The sequence below is a fragment of the Gossypium arboreum genome, chromosome 7, assembly GCF_025698485.1.
Source record: "Gossypium arboreum isolate Shixiya-1 chromosome 7, ASM2569848v2, whole genome shotgun sequence".
Classification (NCBI taxonomy): domain Eukaryota; kingdom Viridiplantae; phylum Streptophyta; class Magnoliopsida; order Malvales; family Malvaceae; genus Gossypium; species Gossypium arboreum.
In genome coordinates this window covers 79044396-79061470 of record NC_069076.1, presented here as the reverse complement: position 1 = coordinate 79061470, position 17075 = coordinate 79044396, and positions in this window count along the sequence as shown.

Genomic DNA, 17075 nt, shown 5'->3' with positions numbered 1-17075 from the left:
AGCTCTGATAGGACCACTTGCAAGTATTCCTCCAATGATCAAGTGTCCTCTAAACTCGACCCAAGGATATTATCATTAATCATTTTACTAAACCATCCGTTGTATTCAGGTGTCGTCATTAAACCAACAACCAATCTCTTCATCTAACGGGTCTGCTTCTAAGCATCAGAAGTCTCTCGAACCTTTTTCTTATAATTGTCCCCCTTACCCTTGTGTTGCCGGTATAAACTGCCTTGATTTATACTACCTTAATATGAGCAAAGGGGCATATCTAATGGCTCCCCAAATTCCAAGCAAAGGTACCCAATCAAAACTCCCACACCGATAAAGGATCTCCTCGGGGACCATCCAAAAGGCTCTCCATTCAATATCCTCATCTTTGAGATTTTGAAGAATTGCCATCCACCTTTCCTCTGATATGTCATCCCTCCTTTGCGTAGCTGCTTCCTCCTTTAATGGGGAATAATTTTCAGAGAAGACTCGATAAGAGACTTTGTCCACTTTCTAGAAATGACTATGAAAGCATGCCAATAATAGTTATGCGCACCTGATAAATCTGCCTTCGCCTGCCCTCTGACACATGTTCAAAGATCTGAATGTCTCAGCTAGAATTGCTGGTACAAGTGTGACCCTTTTATCAAGTCGATCAAATAAATCAGCGACTGCTTCATTTATATGCTTTAAAGCTTTAGGAAAGATTACCAAACCATAAATACTCAAGGCGAAGATGTCAACTTTCTTCTTTATATCTAGATATGCTAGGATCAGGTCCTTCAAACTCACCCAAGGAATGCATTTACTATCCCATTTTTGCCGAATTTGGGCTGTAACCCACTGTTCACTCATCCCAGTAATATTCATTAACTTATTCACAAAAGTTGGGACATTAGCAACCCTAGAGTAAGCTTTGTTGATTTGGATCTTTAGACAGCGAAGCAAGGTGGTATATTCTTCTACTGTGGGCACCAAGTCTACCTTTTCGAAAGTGAAACAACTATAGGAAGGGTTCCAAAACTGAGCCATAGCCTGAAACAAATGCTTATCCACTTTGATGTCGAGCAGATAAGGTAGATCGCCATAATTATGGTAGAACAACTGCTTAGTCTCATCATCCCAATGAGCCCATATATCTCTCAATTCTTGAAGCTTATTTTGTGTCACACTGATACGGGTGAAGTCCCAAAACTCTGATGTATACCCCTCAGCTAAACTATCCCCTTTTTCTAATTACAATTTCTCTGACCATATACGGACAGCTGCATTATCCTCCACTTTATCAAGAAATTCATTCTTCATGGCAAACCTTCTAACTTAGTAACCGAACACGAATCGACACCACTTGAAATATGTAATGTCATGCAATTACAACCAAAACAAAACACAACAAGTCAGTATCATATACAAATGATAAAAATCAAAGCAAACAAAAAAAATAGTCAAACACCTATTTGGGTAACCGCTAAGGTTCAGCATAGCTCTACCTATGGTGGGCTCTTAGGGTTCACTATATGCAGTTCAGTTCTAAAGAAAGGGGTACTTGAACTAGCAGATTCCTCAATCTTCACCCATTATAGGCTCATATAGATCGAGTTCAGTTTAGGGGAATACATTTCCCTATGGCCATGCAGAGATGAAAATCTCATGAAGACATAGGTACGGATGTATCCTAGAAGCAATCCACTAGCCCATGCGGAGGTGAAAACCTCACGAAGGCATAGTTTCTCACTCCCACTTAAAGGTGTAACCACAACGATCATGCAATGCAATGGAAGAGTATTCTACAAGACTCAAACCACATTAATCATAAGGATCACAAACAAATGCAAAAAAAGAATCATGATTTTTCAACTCAAGTTTTCAATTTTTGACAAAAGGATAGAAAATAATCAATTTACAGCTTGACTCTCTTATTTGTCCCCAGTAGAGTCGCCAAGCTGTCGAAACCATTTTTTTGAAAAATGTGGATCTACTTTAAAATAAAATATGGAGTTTCCATTGATTTTCTGTCGAGGTGTGATCGGATAACCTTGAGATTAATCATTTTATAAAACATTTTGACTCATTAAAACAATGATTTTAATCTATGAGATTTGAAAAAATGGGTTCGGGAGTCAGTTACGCACGAAGAAGGGTTAGCACCCTCATAACGCCCAAAATTGATACCTAATTGAATAATTACTATCTTAATGTCAAAAATTTGAAAAGGTTTGGAATACGATCCTTTTTTAGAAGATGTTTGAATAATTCGAGTTGGATTTTAAGATTCTCCTACTCCGAAGGAATAAAATATCACATCCAATACGTTAGGATATGACATTTTAAACCTTTGAAACCAAGATCATCTCATGATTTCCAAAACTCATGCATTGAAATTTTAAAAGGATATTTAGCCATTTGGTCAAACGAAAAATCAAAACCCAGCACGTTAGGGCACAATTCCTCAGATTTTCGAACACGAAATATTGCCTTGTTTTGAGAAAATTTCAAATAAAAGTGATTATTAATTCGGTTTGTTTGGAGTAAATAAAACGATCAACGTCAGACAATAGTTGGAATTCCAATCACGGTGCAATAACAAGAAACAAGAGCATAGTAACAAGCATGGACCAATAATGCATGGCAATAATACTATACAAATAAGTAACAATGATATGAAAATACAATGGAACAAATTAGGATACATACAATGGCAATAGTCTCACATCATACATTATGCAAACACTAACATTAATATTCAAAGATTGACGAATTAAAAAGACAATTTTAAAAGAAATATAAAACAAATTAACACAAATGAAATGTAACAAGTTTAAAATGATAATAAAAAAAGGTTAAAATGAATAATATGAAAAGAAGAAATTTGAAATCATCAATATACAACAATAAATTATACGTATAAAAATTTTAAAATAAGTAATACACATGACAATTTAAATAACGATATTAATCTAAAAGAAATCATATTTATAGAATAAAAATAATTTAATATGAATTATGTATATATGTATATAAAATAATAATGTATAAGCGTATTTGAAATGGCTATCACAATAATTTAAAACAAGGAATATACATAAAATAATTAATTCTAACATAAATAAATTATATAAATACAACAATTTATAAAAAAACAAAAGAATATATAAAATAACAATTGATATAACATAAAATAAAAAATAATTCCATAGAATATTTATTAAAACATATTTTCCAAAGAAAATCATGAATACCCTAAAATAATTTAAAATAATTAATAATATAAAAAATGTATAATGACTCCTTTGTAAAATAATTTAAAATAAATAATATAAAAACAATTTTACCAAAAAAAAAACTAAAATTAAAAGAGAAAGGACTCAATTAAAGTAAAAACAAAATCAAAAGGATAGTTTACAAACAAATAAAACTGTTACACAACATTGAGGACTAAAATACAATGCGCGCAAACAAATAGGGATTAAAAAATGCAATTATCCCAAACCCCTAAACGCAACGTTCAACTATAGACCAAATTAAAACTGCGCATAAATATCGGGAAAAAATTAAAAAATAAAAGAGAAATGGGACCCAATCGAATAACAGCACAAAAGGGATGGACTAATCGCGCAAATATCACTTCACCGCAGAAACACGCGGATCCTGAGGGCAATCGGGTCAGGTCAGGGGTCAGCGGCTCAAAATGGTGTCGTTTTGGCCTCTGAGAATACCCTTCGGAACGACGTCGTTTTCCCTTTACTATTTAAATCAAAATTTTTGTTTTAAAATCATTTTAACCATTGATTTAAAAAAAAAAACCTAAAAACTTTAGAACTCTCTCATTTCCTCCCCTTCTCTTCCAATTTGTGGGCTTCATCAACGCCTAATGGGTCTCCATCTCCGACGGGGCTTTAACCGAATCCTCAGGGATCCATCTGCCTTTGGACCGGAGGAGCAAACGTCAACTAGGTTGACACTGAACAACAAGTAAGTAAACCTTCCCCTTTTGTTTTATATATATTTGTCAAATAGATTCAAAATAAAGTAAAAAAAAAAAAAGAATGAAGAATCAATCAATGAATCACCTTTAATCGTCTCTGAGTATATTTCTTTTTTGTATCATAAAAAAATACAATGGTTGGTTTCGGCCCTTTTATAGTCGAATAAAGAAAAATAAAAATAAAAGAAATTTTCTCTTAGATCTTTCTGTTATTTGTTGTCAATTTGTTGTACATTGTTGCTCCCCTCTTTGCTGTTATTTTGTTTCTTTTTTGCATGTGAAACCACCGTACGGAGAGTCATGTGACGTGGCCATGACGCTACTGGAGGTCATCATCATGCGTAGAGGGAAACCCTAGTGTTTCCGAGGTCCCATTGTACTTCGGCCATTTGGGCCAGTTTCGGAGTTGGACCATTGGGCCCATAAATTAGGTTTAGCTTGGGTTTTAATTTGGTATTATTGTAAAATGAGTTTTGAAGTTTGGGCTGGTGAAGGCTGTAAATGGACTATTTTGGACTATGTTTTTTTTTTGTTAATTATTTTTTTTATTGTTCTGATGGGTCCGGGCAAATTGGGCTACTTACAACATTAGTTAATGATGCTAATGCCTACCATGTGAATCATTCATTTTCACCGAGCAATGAATCTACCATGGAAATATTGGATCTGGTGCCCTAAGTGTAGTATTTTCATCTAAGTACACATATAAATTTTCGAACAAATTGGTTAGTAAAACTATATGAATAACATTAATACTTTGTATATTGTCCTCAAATGGTTTTTGCATGCAGTGCAAAATGGAAGTAAATGTTGCTCACAGGTTATCTAATGTTTAACTAATATTAAGTTGTATTACATAGTCGGATCGTAATATAGAAAGACAATTTATATTAGTATACAGACCTAAATATATCGTTAGTCTAAGCGGAAATGAACAAATCGATTGAAAGACAAATATGATGTCTATCAAGTCCAAATGGGGATATGCTTTGTCTTGGGAATCGGAGTGGATAATTCCTAAAAGATAGAAACATAGATGTGACTGACTGGACTGATAGCACATCGGACAAAACCCAAGATGAATAGAATATGAATTTGTTTATGGATTTATTCACTTGTGAAGTTCATAGCATGATATACCTAGATCCTGAGTGGATGACGGACTATGTATGGATGACTCGTACATTTTAATGTAAGTAAAAGCTTGAGTCGAATAGATAATGAATTGAAAGATGGCGTGTTAGGTGTATGTAGCTTCATTGACAACAGTGAAATTCATAGCCCGAGACATAGGTAAATGATATCCTCTCATTAGCACTACATGGTTGATGAAAAGTATACATGGTCACAGGTCGTTCGTCTTTGTGATGAATAGCTTGATTACTATTTGATAGTAATTGACTTTTCATGAAGGAAAAAGTTATGGTTACCATGAGATAAAATAGGATTATATTGGGAGAGCGAATATTATCCCAATGAGATTAAGGATATCCTATGAGGGTAACACACTTATAACAAGGTCATTGGACGAGCACTGAGTAGTTGCTTTTGTAATGCTATGTCGTTGAGGAGAGTTCAATCATGATACTATAGTGGAATGACTTCATGACTAAATAAGCATTTGAATTCCATATTTGAATCGAAATTAACAAAATGAATAGAAATAGATAAATGAGAGACATTTAGGGATGAGTATGGTTTTCTCCAAAATGGAGAAATAGAATCATTTGGAAATGAATGTGGTTTTCTTAAAATGGAAATTGAAATAAAAATGAGAAATGATTCATTTGTAAATATATATGGATTACTTAAACATGATCGGAAGAATGGATTTATGTTTTTGAACTGTTTTAAAGCCAAAAAATGAAAATAAACCATTTGGTCATAGTGAACATGTTAAGTGGTGAAATATTAAATATATTTTGTCGAAATTTTACGAAGATAAAATCGTTATAATTTTATTAGGGCTAAAATTTGGATGAGAAAATAATTTAATATAAATATTGAATTTTAATTTGGAAAATAGAAAAGAAAATATTGGGTTGGATCAAATTATAAAGTATTGGATTAAAAGCCTAAAAAGTACTTGTAATTGGACCCGATATAAAAGAGGCCCAAAAGCCCCTAATGTTAATAAGGTGGATGACTAACCCTAGTTAATATTAACTAGGGTTGTTGCCACCTGTACTTCTAGCTAGACTAGGAGTTCATTTTTCTAGTTGAAATAAACTTTTACTATTCAATAAATATTCTATCTTTTCTTTCTATAAATAGATGGCATTGGTAGGGCTATTAACACAACTCTGAGAGATTTTTACTCCGCCGAAAAATAGAGAGAATTTATTCTTAACTATTAAATATATTTTTCCAGAATAACAATTCTACCAATTTCTATTAAATGAGAAAATTTTCATTTTCACCCCAAAAAGGAAAAGAATTTTTTTCCTAGTTCTTTTTTTTGATTCAATTGGTTCAAGGGCACACTCGAAGTAATTTGTGGTACAAAAATAGCGACGAAAATCGTTTGGTTGAAAGCCGAAAAGCATTAAGAAACTGTTTATACGAAAACACAAGTACAATTTCGGTCTAAAATTTATTGCTACAAGTATCACAAATCAAATCAATTTTCAAAATTTTAATTTTCTGCATCTTTACACCTGTGAAGTCATCTCACACTTCATCACTTCGTAGTGTCATCTTGCAGTTCTCAATTCACAGCCTATAAGCGTGCTATTCGCAATCCACAGACACACTCGGCAAGCATACAGTCCGCAGCTTCACAGTCCACAGAATCAACTCGCCAAATGACTGTCCGCCAAGTGATTCGCATTTGGGCAGTTCGCATGACAACTTGCAGCATTGTTGTCCGCAATACTGTTTGCATCTTGGTTGTTCGCCATATGTGCTTCCTGTTTGTTCTGTCCGCCATTTTTTCGAATACTTTGACTGTTCACTATATTTATCCGCGATATGTACTCGCCAATTGAATTGTTCGCCAAGTGGCTTATAGCCTGAACTGTCGCCACATGAGTTGTTGCATGGTGCCAATTTTTAACACATGTTAATTTGGCCCCTAGGGTTCTTAATCATGCAGTTTAAGGTAATGTAATTTAATAACCTTTTATGTTACTTTTTGGACTCACAAAATGTGTCATTAGTTTCACAGCTATTCATCCAACATGTAATAATTCGATCTTGACGTGCATATCTTAGTTAGATATAGCCTTCAATCTTAAGCTCATAGCAGGCAACCATTTTTTCCCCTTTCAGGAGCTACAGACCACCTCTTCAAGATCATAACTGTAGTGAATTTACAGTGTGCATATAGAGTTGAGTTCCATCAACTCCACAAGCCTCAATATCAAACTATGATCCCTCTTTACAAAGGTTGCATATATGAATATCATCTCCAAGTTGTTTGGATATGAACTCTCTGCAAATTCCACAACCAACCTAACTTTAGTACATTTCAAAACAAGAACCAAACCACCAATAAATAAGAAAATGGCTGGAAACTAATCGAAGAAAAGTTATATCACGTAATCCTCCTACTTTGCTATATCACAAGCAATGGTTACGATTAGTCGTACCTTTGATTTTCTGAAGAAGCTCCTTTTCTGGTACATAAATCTTCTTCTCCCACATTGCTACTAGCTCATTCATGGAGTATACATTTCCCGGGGGTTTCGCTGCAATGTCTTGTTAAGTGTGTTCGAGGATCATCTATGGCATTGGGGGTGCAAGCGGCGACGTTAACATCCTTCACGAAGATCGCTGCAAGAAAGGGGGAGAAATAGCCCAGAACAAGAGGCTATGAACCCTTAAAAGTCAATCAAATGCAATGGCCAGAGCCATTGACAAACTTAAATTGGTGTGTAGGCTAATACTCACAACATCACCATCACTAAACTCAGGTCTTTTTGCTAACTTTAAAACATATTGAGGCTTCAATTTTTGGTTAATTTGGTAAGAAGTATGTTGTAAAAACAAGAAGGCTAGACATGTTCCTCTCTTTGATACTAGTCCGGCTTATGCCAAAGCATTCAAACAACCAGAAGAAACTAAAATTAGCAAAACATTTCATCAAAAAAAAAAAAAAGCATCCAAATAAAACCCAATATGATAACCCACTGTATCAAGCCATTGAACTAAATCATGAATCAAACAAACTAAATCATGAAAAGAGGCCTAAAATTTAAGGGGAAAAACTTCACATGAAGAAGAAGCATGGGAGTGTTCAAATAAGTGACTAAGAAAATTATTGGCTTTTATGAGTGAGATTAAATCAATAAATACTAAGGATTAAAATATTAATAAGATTTAGGTCACTGATAAAAAAATTACGGAGAGAAAAATAAAGGTTAGGGTTTATAGAGGTATTATGACAAAGTAAAAGGGAAATAAATCTGTTTAAAAGTGTCTTTTCTCCAGTTTATTTTCTTCTTGGCCAGATCCAATTTTTATTAATGTCGAATAAACTGTATTTTATTTTGTAAAGATTAAATTATTTTAAAAAATTAACATGGAAATGACATGATTTGAATTCACCCCATTCTTTGAAGTAAAAAGATGGCAAAGTTTTGTTTGGGGTGAAGTAATGTTAAGCATTTAGATGGAGGGAAGAATTAAAATAGAAATCATTAGGGTTAGTAATGAAAACAAAATAGTGTTGGTTCCGTGAAGAGTGGTTATGAAAATCATTACAACAAAAAGCTACTGCCTTAATTACTTCTCCCCATAACACGTGCTCAACCTCCTACGATTTCACCTTTCCTGTTGAGTTTATAAAAAGAAAAAGAATTGAGTAAATTTTATTAGAGGAAAGTAATCTACGGAGGAAGTGGCTTTGAAGATTATGTAAATGCGTTAGTATAATTTATCATAAAAGATTATATGATTGTTATATCATTAACTCTTTCAACAAAATAAATTTTGTAAATTAAATATTTAAATAAATTTAAGAAAGACTTTTTTTTTTTTTTTTTTTGGAGTTTAAGAGAGAGGTGAAAGTTTTGGAATACTAGTTATGAAATAAAATGAAAGTCCAAAGATGATATGATTAGTAGGGAGACAGAAGGTGAGAAATTAGGGGAATTGATGTAGGGCAGCAGGGGCTGTTCCTTAATCATTTCCCACGCCCTCCACCATTACTGTTTAATTTCCAGAATCACAATCAGATGTGGAAATCCATCCTTTCGCTTTACTTTTTTGCTATTTATTATTTTAATTAATATCATTTAATGTTTTTAATTTTGTATCGATAATAAACTTTAAATAATAACAACTATTTTTAATTTTCTTTTACCGAAAGTCCAAAGGTAACGTGAAACCTTAAGAAAGAGTAAAATATTTTTAATTTAATGTTCATAGATGAGTGAAGAATTTTAAAATGAGAATCATAAAAATTTAAATATTTTTAATTCTTAAATTAAATCGAATTCTTCAAAATTATAGATTTATAAATTTAACCAAGATAAAAACTTTAACACTCAATTTCTTTTTCATTTTATCCTCAAATAAAGGGTGAGAAAATCTTACCATCTCGATTCCAATTTTAATTAATTATTATTATTATTATTATTAATCAATTTTCATGTATTGAAAATCCTACAACCGAAATATATCTGCAAAAGATTTATTAAGATTCAAATCAATAAATCTTCAAATCATTGTCACTAATAATATTGCTATTAAACACATATGATGTGAATCTTTTAGCACATATTTTGGTTGTAGAATTTTTAGTGCATGACAATTGATTACTAGTACTGAGAGTTGATTGAAATTGGAATCTAGATTGTATGATTTTATTCACCTTTTACTTGTAGCAACATCATGGTCAAATAGGGAGATGTTGTGGTTTTTATTTTAGTGAGATAAGTTATATCATAAATCTATGGATTCAATTTGATTTAATAATTAAAAACATTTGTCATTATAATTTTTATTTTAAGAATTATCACTATAGTTATTGTCGTAACTATTTTTTTGAAAAACGGGAACCGACTTGGATTTTGGAAATGAAAACGAAAAAAAGGGGAGTCGCCACCAATCCTTTTTGATGAGGTGCGATCGGGTCACCTTAAATTAATCATTTTAAGAAAAGTTAAGATTTACTAAAACGATAATTTTTTTTTGGTCTACGAAAATCAGAAAATGAGTTCGGGAGTCGGTTACGTACGAGGAAGGATTAGCACCCTCGTGACGCCCAAAAATCGGTACTTAGTTGATTAATTAGTGTCTTAGTGTCGAAACTTTAAAAACTTGAAAGACTCTAAAAATATGATCCCTCTTTTGTAGAAACGCTTGAATGTTAAAGACCTTCTCGTCTCGAAATAATAGAATGTCACATCCAGTAAGTTAGGACGCAACATCTTGAAATCCCAAGTGCAAGCTTGTCTTTGATTTTATTGAAATTTCGTGTATATTGTAAGGCCCAAAATTTGCCCGGGGCCCAATAAACCAAATAAATAAATACAATACCCAATTACAGCCCAAATATTAAAACCCTAAAAGCCCAATTAGCCCACAACACTAACTAATTTTCAGTAAAAAAAAAGAGAAAAAAAACCTAGCCACCTTCACTTGCTCCACTTACACCTGCAAAAGCCAAAAGAAGAAAAAACAAAAAAGTGGCAGAAAAGAAGCAAGAAAACAAGGAAATAGATAATAGCAAATCCATGGTATTTCAGCTATAAAGCCTGAAATCCCGGATTTTTTTTGGGTACAAAAACAAGAATATTGTAAAAGGGGGTGGATTTTTTTTTTGGGGATAAAAAAAAAGAGATTGAAGAAAAAAAAGTGTAATCTCTCTGAAGATTTTTCTTTAAAAAGAAAAACATCAAGCAATACAAAAAAAAAAGATAATAACAAAGCCATAAAAAAAAACAGAAGTGCAAACCGGCTTAAGGTTTTTTTTCTTTTCTTTTTTATTTTATTATTCGAATCCATCTCTTCTCATTCATGTATTAAAATATATCAAGGTATATATATAAGAAATATATATAAAAAAAAAACCTTTTTGAAATTTCCGGCCACCGTGCGCAATGGTCGGCGACAGTGGCCGGCGACGGCGGATGGCGGCGGACGGAGCCGGAGTTTGGTCGGAGGGAGAAGGCCTTGAGAGAGTTTGAGAGAAAGGGGTTAGTTTTTTTTTTTATGAAATGGGAAAAATGAGTTTCTTTTTTAGGAATTTTGACTTATATAGCCCCATCAAAACGACGTCGTTTTGGGTTTAAGCCACTAATCCCAAAACGATGTCGTTTTGGCTCTTAACCCATGGCCGACCCGCGACCCAACCGGCTCCAACTTCAGGATCCGCGTGTTTTCATTGGAGGGCTATTTGCATTTAGCCCTCCGCTTTTTATTACTTTGCAATTAAATTATTTTTATTTTAATTTGGCACCAAAATTTGTCATAATTTTCAATTTAATCCTAGTGATCTTGTGCATTTTACAAAGGGGTTATTGCACTTTAGGCCCTCTGTTGTTTCACGCGCATTTAAATAGGCCCTTTTTTTTTTTTTATTTTAAATTTGCCCCAAAACTTCGTTTTAATTCAATTTAGTCTCTTTTTAATTTAAGTTGATTTTTATATTATCTTTGCTACTTTAATTTTTAATATTAGTTCTAATAATATTATATATATGCTTTTAAATACACTCTTTTATTTTCTTTTATTATAGATATTATTATTTTATTTTCTTTACGTTATTATTATATCGTATCGTTTTTTTTTATCATATCATTATAATTTTTCATGTACACATTATTTTCATGATTATTATTGTGTTTATTTTTACTACTATTATTGTATTTATTATTAGTATTAGTATTATAATTACTATTATCATACTTATATGTATATATATTTATATGCAAAGTTATCAATGGTTATTTTAATATTATCATCATTTTAATATTAATATGTACTTATTTTAACATATATATATATATATGTATGTATATACTTATGAAGTATTATTAATAATTGTTTTGTAACATTATTATTATTTCTAATGTGTATGTATTATATATATTTTAATACTATATTATGTATATATTATATTATATATATATATATTATATTTTTATGTATACATTTTAATATCACATTATTCATATGTTTTTTTATACATTATCCCATGTAAATACTTTCAATACTACATTATGCATATATTTTGTCTCTATTATATATATACTTTTAATATTCAATACTATTATTATGAATATGTCTTTGGTATACGTATGTATATATATATATATATATATTTTAATTCATATATTATTATCATTATTTTCTACGTTATATTACTATTATTATTATTATTATTATTATTATTATTATTATTATTATTATCATCATCATTGTCATTGCCATTTTGTTGTTCCATGTTTTATTCATTTTCATTTATTCGTTAATTTGCTTATGTCTTCGATCATTTCATTGTCCTCATGCATTTGTTTATATTTACATATTACTAGTCTTGCTATTACTTCATCTTTTATAATTACTCATATTATCGTTTTTGACATCATCGCACTTATTATGTTATTATTCACATTAATATTATAATTTACTTTTATGTTTTACTATAAATCACGTTATTTTTCTTACTCAATATATTAAAACAATTCTTTCATAAAAGTAATATTCCGTATTAGGTAATTCGAGATAATCGTACCTAACTTACGTGGTTTCGATTTTTCTTATTTAACCTAACTAATGGAATATTCCTTTTAATCACAATGTGAGTTAAAAAAAATGTTTATTTTTGGAGATGCGAGGTGTGGTGCCCTAACTTACCGGGTATGACATGCTGTTACCTCGAAATAAGATTTTTCGCAAATAAAGGCAATACTCGGTGTTTGATGATTCGAGAATCATACCTTATCGTCTTTGGGTTGTGATTTCGCTTGCTCAAAAACAATCGAATATTCCTTTAGGTTTTCACCCATGCTTATTAAAACCTTTCAAAACAAAGGATGTTCGATGATTGGATATTTGAGAATCGTGCCCAATCGTGTTGGGTTGCGCTTTTCATTTATTCTAAGCAATCGAAGATCCCTTTGAAGTTTCATCCACGTTTTCTAAAAACCCTTTAAAAGCGAAAGAAGTGTTTGATGTTTGGGCGATTCGGGAATAGTACCCTATCGTCTTTGGGTTGCAATCTCCGTCAATCAAATAATCAAATATCTCTCCGGATTTCACTCGTATTTTCCAAAGTGAGGCAATGATCAATGTTTGGGAATTCAAGAATCGTGCCCTCTTGTCTTTGGGTTTCGATTTTTCGTTGGACTAAATAGTTGAGCACCCTTTCGTGATTTTCGAATTGTAAATTTTCGGACATCGAAACAAGAAAATTTTTGACGATTAACTCAGGTTATTCAACTTTTATTAAAAAAAAGCCACATTTCAAAAACATTTTTAATTTTAGACATAAGGACAATATTTAATCGATTTGGTACTAATTTTGGGCGTAGTGAGGGTGCTAATCCTTCCTCATCCGTAACCGACTCCCGAGCCTGTTTTCTAAAATTTTTGTAGACCAAAATTGTTGTTTTAGTAAATCATAAATGTTTTATTAAAATAACCAAATTTTTAGGTGATCCGATCACACCAAAACAAAAGATCGGTGGCGACTCCATGCATTTGTTTTTCAAAAGTCGATTACCCCTTTTTTAAAATTTTAAAATTTTTAAATCAAGGAATGGTTTCGACAGCTTGGCGACTCCACTGGGGAATTTGAGAGTCGAGCCATAAAAATCAATTATTTACTGTCCTTTTGTCGAAAATCAAAATTTTATTTAAAAAAAATCATGTATCTTTCGATTGCATTTGATTGTGTGATTGTTTTAGTCTGGGTCTTGTAGAAAAGCACTGCATTTCATTGCATGACCACCGTGGTCACACCTTCTAAGTGGGAGTAAGAAACTACGCTTTCGTGAGGTTTTCACCTCCGTATGGGATAGTGGATTGCTTCCGGGGTACATCCGTACCTATGATTTCGTGAGATTTTCATCTCCGCATGGTCATAGGGAAATGTATCCCCCCGAACCGAACTCAATCTATATGAGCCTATAATGGGTGAGGATTGAGGAATCTGCTAGTTCAGGTACCTTATCTCTAGAACTAAACCGCATATAGTAAACCTTAGGAACCATCCTTGGATGAAGCCGCGTCGAGCCTTAGTACTTACCCCTATATGCGTCATAATTATCGTTTATGTGCTTGCATTCTATCGCTATTATTTGACACTAACCGGTGTTTTGTTTGGTTTTTTCTTTTTTGCATAACATTGCATACTAAAGGAGGCGTTAATCCGTATTCAATTACTAAATTAGAGGCGTTAATCCGTATTCAATTACTAAATTAGAAAATTTGACATGGAGAATGAATTTCTTAGTAAAGTCGAGGACAATGCGGCTGTTCGTGCATGGTCGGAGAGGCTGCAATCGGAGAGAGGGGATAGCTTGGCAGAAGGGTATGTATCGGAGTTACAAGATTTCACTCGCGTCAATGTAGTACAGAACGAGTTGCAAGAGTTGAGAGACATTTGGGCTAGTTGGAATGAAGGAATCAAGCAATTTTTTTACCAAAATTATGGTGACGTATCCTACTTGCTAGACATTAGAGTGGATAAGAATTTGTTTCGAGCCTTGGTGCAGTTTTGGAATTCTGCGTACAAGTGTTTCACTTTTGGAGAAGTGGATTTGGTACCTACCATGGAAGAATACACTACTTTGCTCAAGTGTCCCAAAATTCAGGTCCGGAAGACTTATGCTCGGGTTTTTAGTAGTCAGACTTTCGTGAAGAAACTGATGAGCATTTCTGGGATGAGCGAGCCTTGGGTCATTACTCGGATTCAGCAAAAAGGAGATAGCAAATGTATCCCTTGGGAGAATTTGCGAGATTTGATCTTGACACATCCAGATGAAAGAAAGAGGGTTGATATATTTGCCTTAAGCATCTACGGATTAGTGATCTTTCCTAAGGCTTTGAGGCACGTGGACGAGGCGGTCATTGACTTGTTTGATCACCTTGAAAAGAGAATCACACCGGTACCGGCAATATTGGCAGAAACGTTCAGATCTTTGAGCTCATGCAGGAAGACAGGCAAGGGGCGATTCATTGGATGTGCACAATTATTGATGGCATGGTTCCACGGGCACTTTTGGAAGGTAGACAAAGTTTCCTATCGAGTCTTCTCCGAGGGTTATTTCCCATTGAAAGAAGAAGCAGCTATACAGAGGAGAGAGGATATCTCAGAGGAGAAGTGGATGGACATTCTTCAGAACCTCAAGGAGGGGGATATCGAGTGGAGAGCTTATTGGATGGTTCCTGACGAGATCATGTACCGATGTGGTAACTTCAATTGGGTGCCATTGTTAGGAATTTAGGGAACTACCGGGTATACTCCACTGTTAGCCTTGAGGCAATATAAGTCGAGGCAGTTTGTACCCACGACCTATGGGCTTGCTCAGAGTGAGTTCTCATTTAAAGGCGCTCATTATAAGAAGAGAGTTCGGGAGTTATCGGATGTTTGGAAGCAAACTTGTTGGATGAAAAGGTTAGCCGTCGGTTCTATAGTAACATCCGAGTATAGCGAGTGGTTTAGAAAGAGGATTAATGATAATATTCCTAGGCCAAGCTTGGAGAATGCTCGACCTATCGGGGAACAATTACAAATCGCCCCATCAGAATTGGAAATTATAAGGCAAGATTTCGAGAAGAAGAGTTCGGAGCTTAGGAAGAAGATCGAACAGTTAGAAGAAGAGAAGATGCATCTAAGGTTAGACGCTGATGTTCAGAGGTCAGAGGCTGAGAAATGGAGAAAAGGAAAAACTAGACCTAAACAGCTTGAAGACAGACTACAAGAAGCTGCGCCTATCTATGAGGACTATGGGTTTATGTAAGACTTTCGAACAATGGCACCACGAAATTCGAGAAGAAAAAGCCAATACCGATCGGTGGGAAAAAAATTTCGAGAAGCTCAGGCACGAAACGAAGATTTGGAGAAGAGTCTGTTGAAGAGCAGAAACGAGCGAGGTGAACTAAGGGCTAGAGTGGCAGAACTCGAGAAGTCTCTGCATCAGTACCGAAACCGCAACATCGCAATAGAGTTGAGGGCAAGCTTGAGCCAGATAGAAGAGATGAAACGAAGTATAGGAGAGTTAGAGGCATCACTGCAGAACTGTGAGATGCGAATCTAGTTTTTCGAGGCAAACGAGGATCGTTGGAAAGAGCAGCTTCACCATGCGCAAGACCAAGTCAGAAACAGAGATTACCTTATGGGGGAAGCCATAACCCAAATTCGGGAGGTAGCAAACTACTTGCAAACTTTAGCGGTTCAAGCGGACATACTGAGCGTGAAGTATGAGTTGGAGTCGGATCGCAGACAAGAGCTGGCCTCGTTGCTTAGAAAAATTAGGACTTTAAGTGTTAGAGCAAAATTTTATTTGTAATTCGACTTTATGTAAAAGATTTTATTTTCGAGTGAAATTTTCTAAGGGCAATTGAATCAAAATTGATGCCTCCTTTACATTCATGCATTTGCATTACATCATATCATTATGCATTAAAGGCCATAAGAGTTTTCTAATTAATTAATTAAAAATTATTTCAGTAACTTGGAAACTAACGAAAACCAACCAACTACGCACTCCTACGGTACAAGAAAAAAATCAATGGATAAGAGACTCGAGAAATTGGAGCAAATGCAAAAGGACATGCAAGAATAAATGCAATCTCAGACGGAAGAGCAGCTAGCCAAGATTCAACGAGAGATGAAGGAGCAAACGATGGAGTCCCAGAGAGAAATGATGTCCCAGTTATCCAAATTGTTGTTGGGAGGAATGGATAAGGGAAAGGGCCCCATGGACTAAATTGAGGAAACGAATGAAGATCTCCAATACCCCCCTGGCTTTACTCCGACGCATGTATCGATAAAGCCCGAGATTAACCTACAAAAACCATCGGTCACAATCATACCCCAGCAAGTTCAGGCTGGAGCTTCAATTCCGATGAACTTACAAGCCGGCTCAAGCTCTAACTTTGTCAACAACCCGAACTATCCGCCCGTTCCCGACTTGGATGAAGC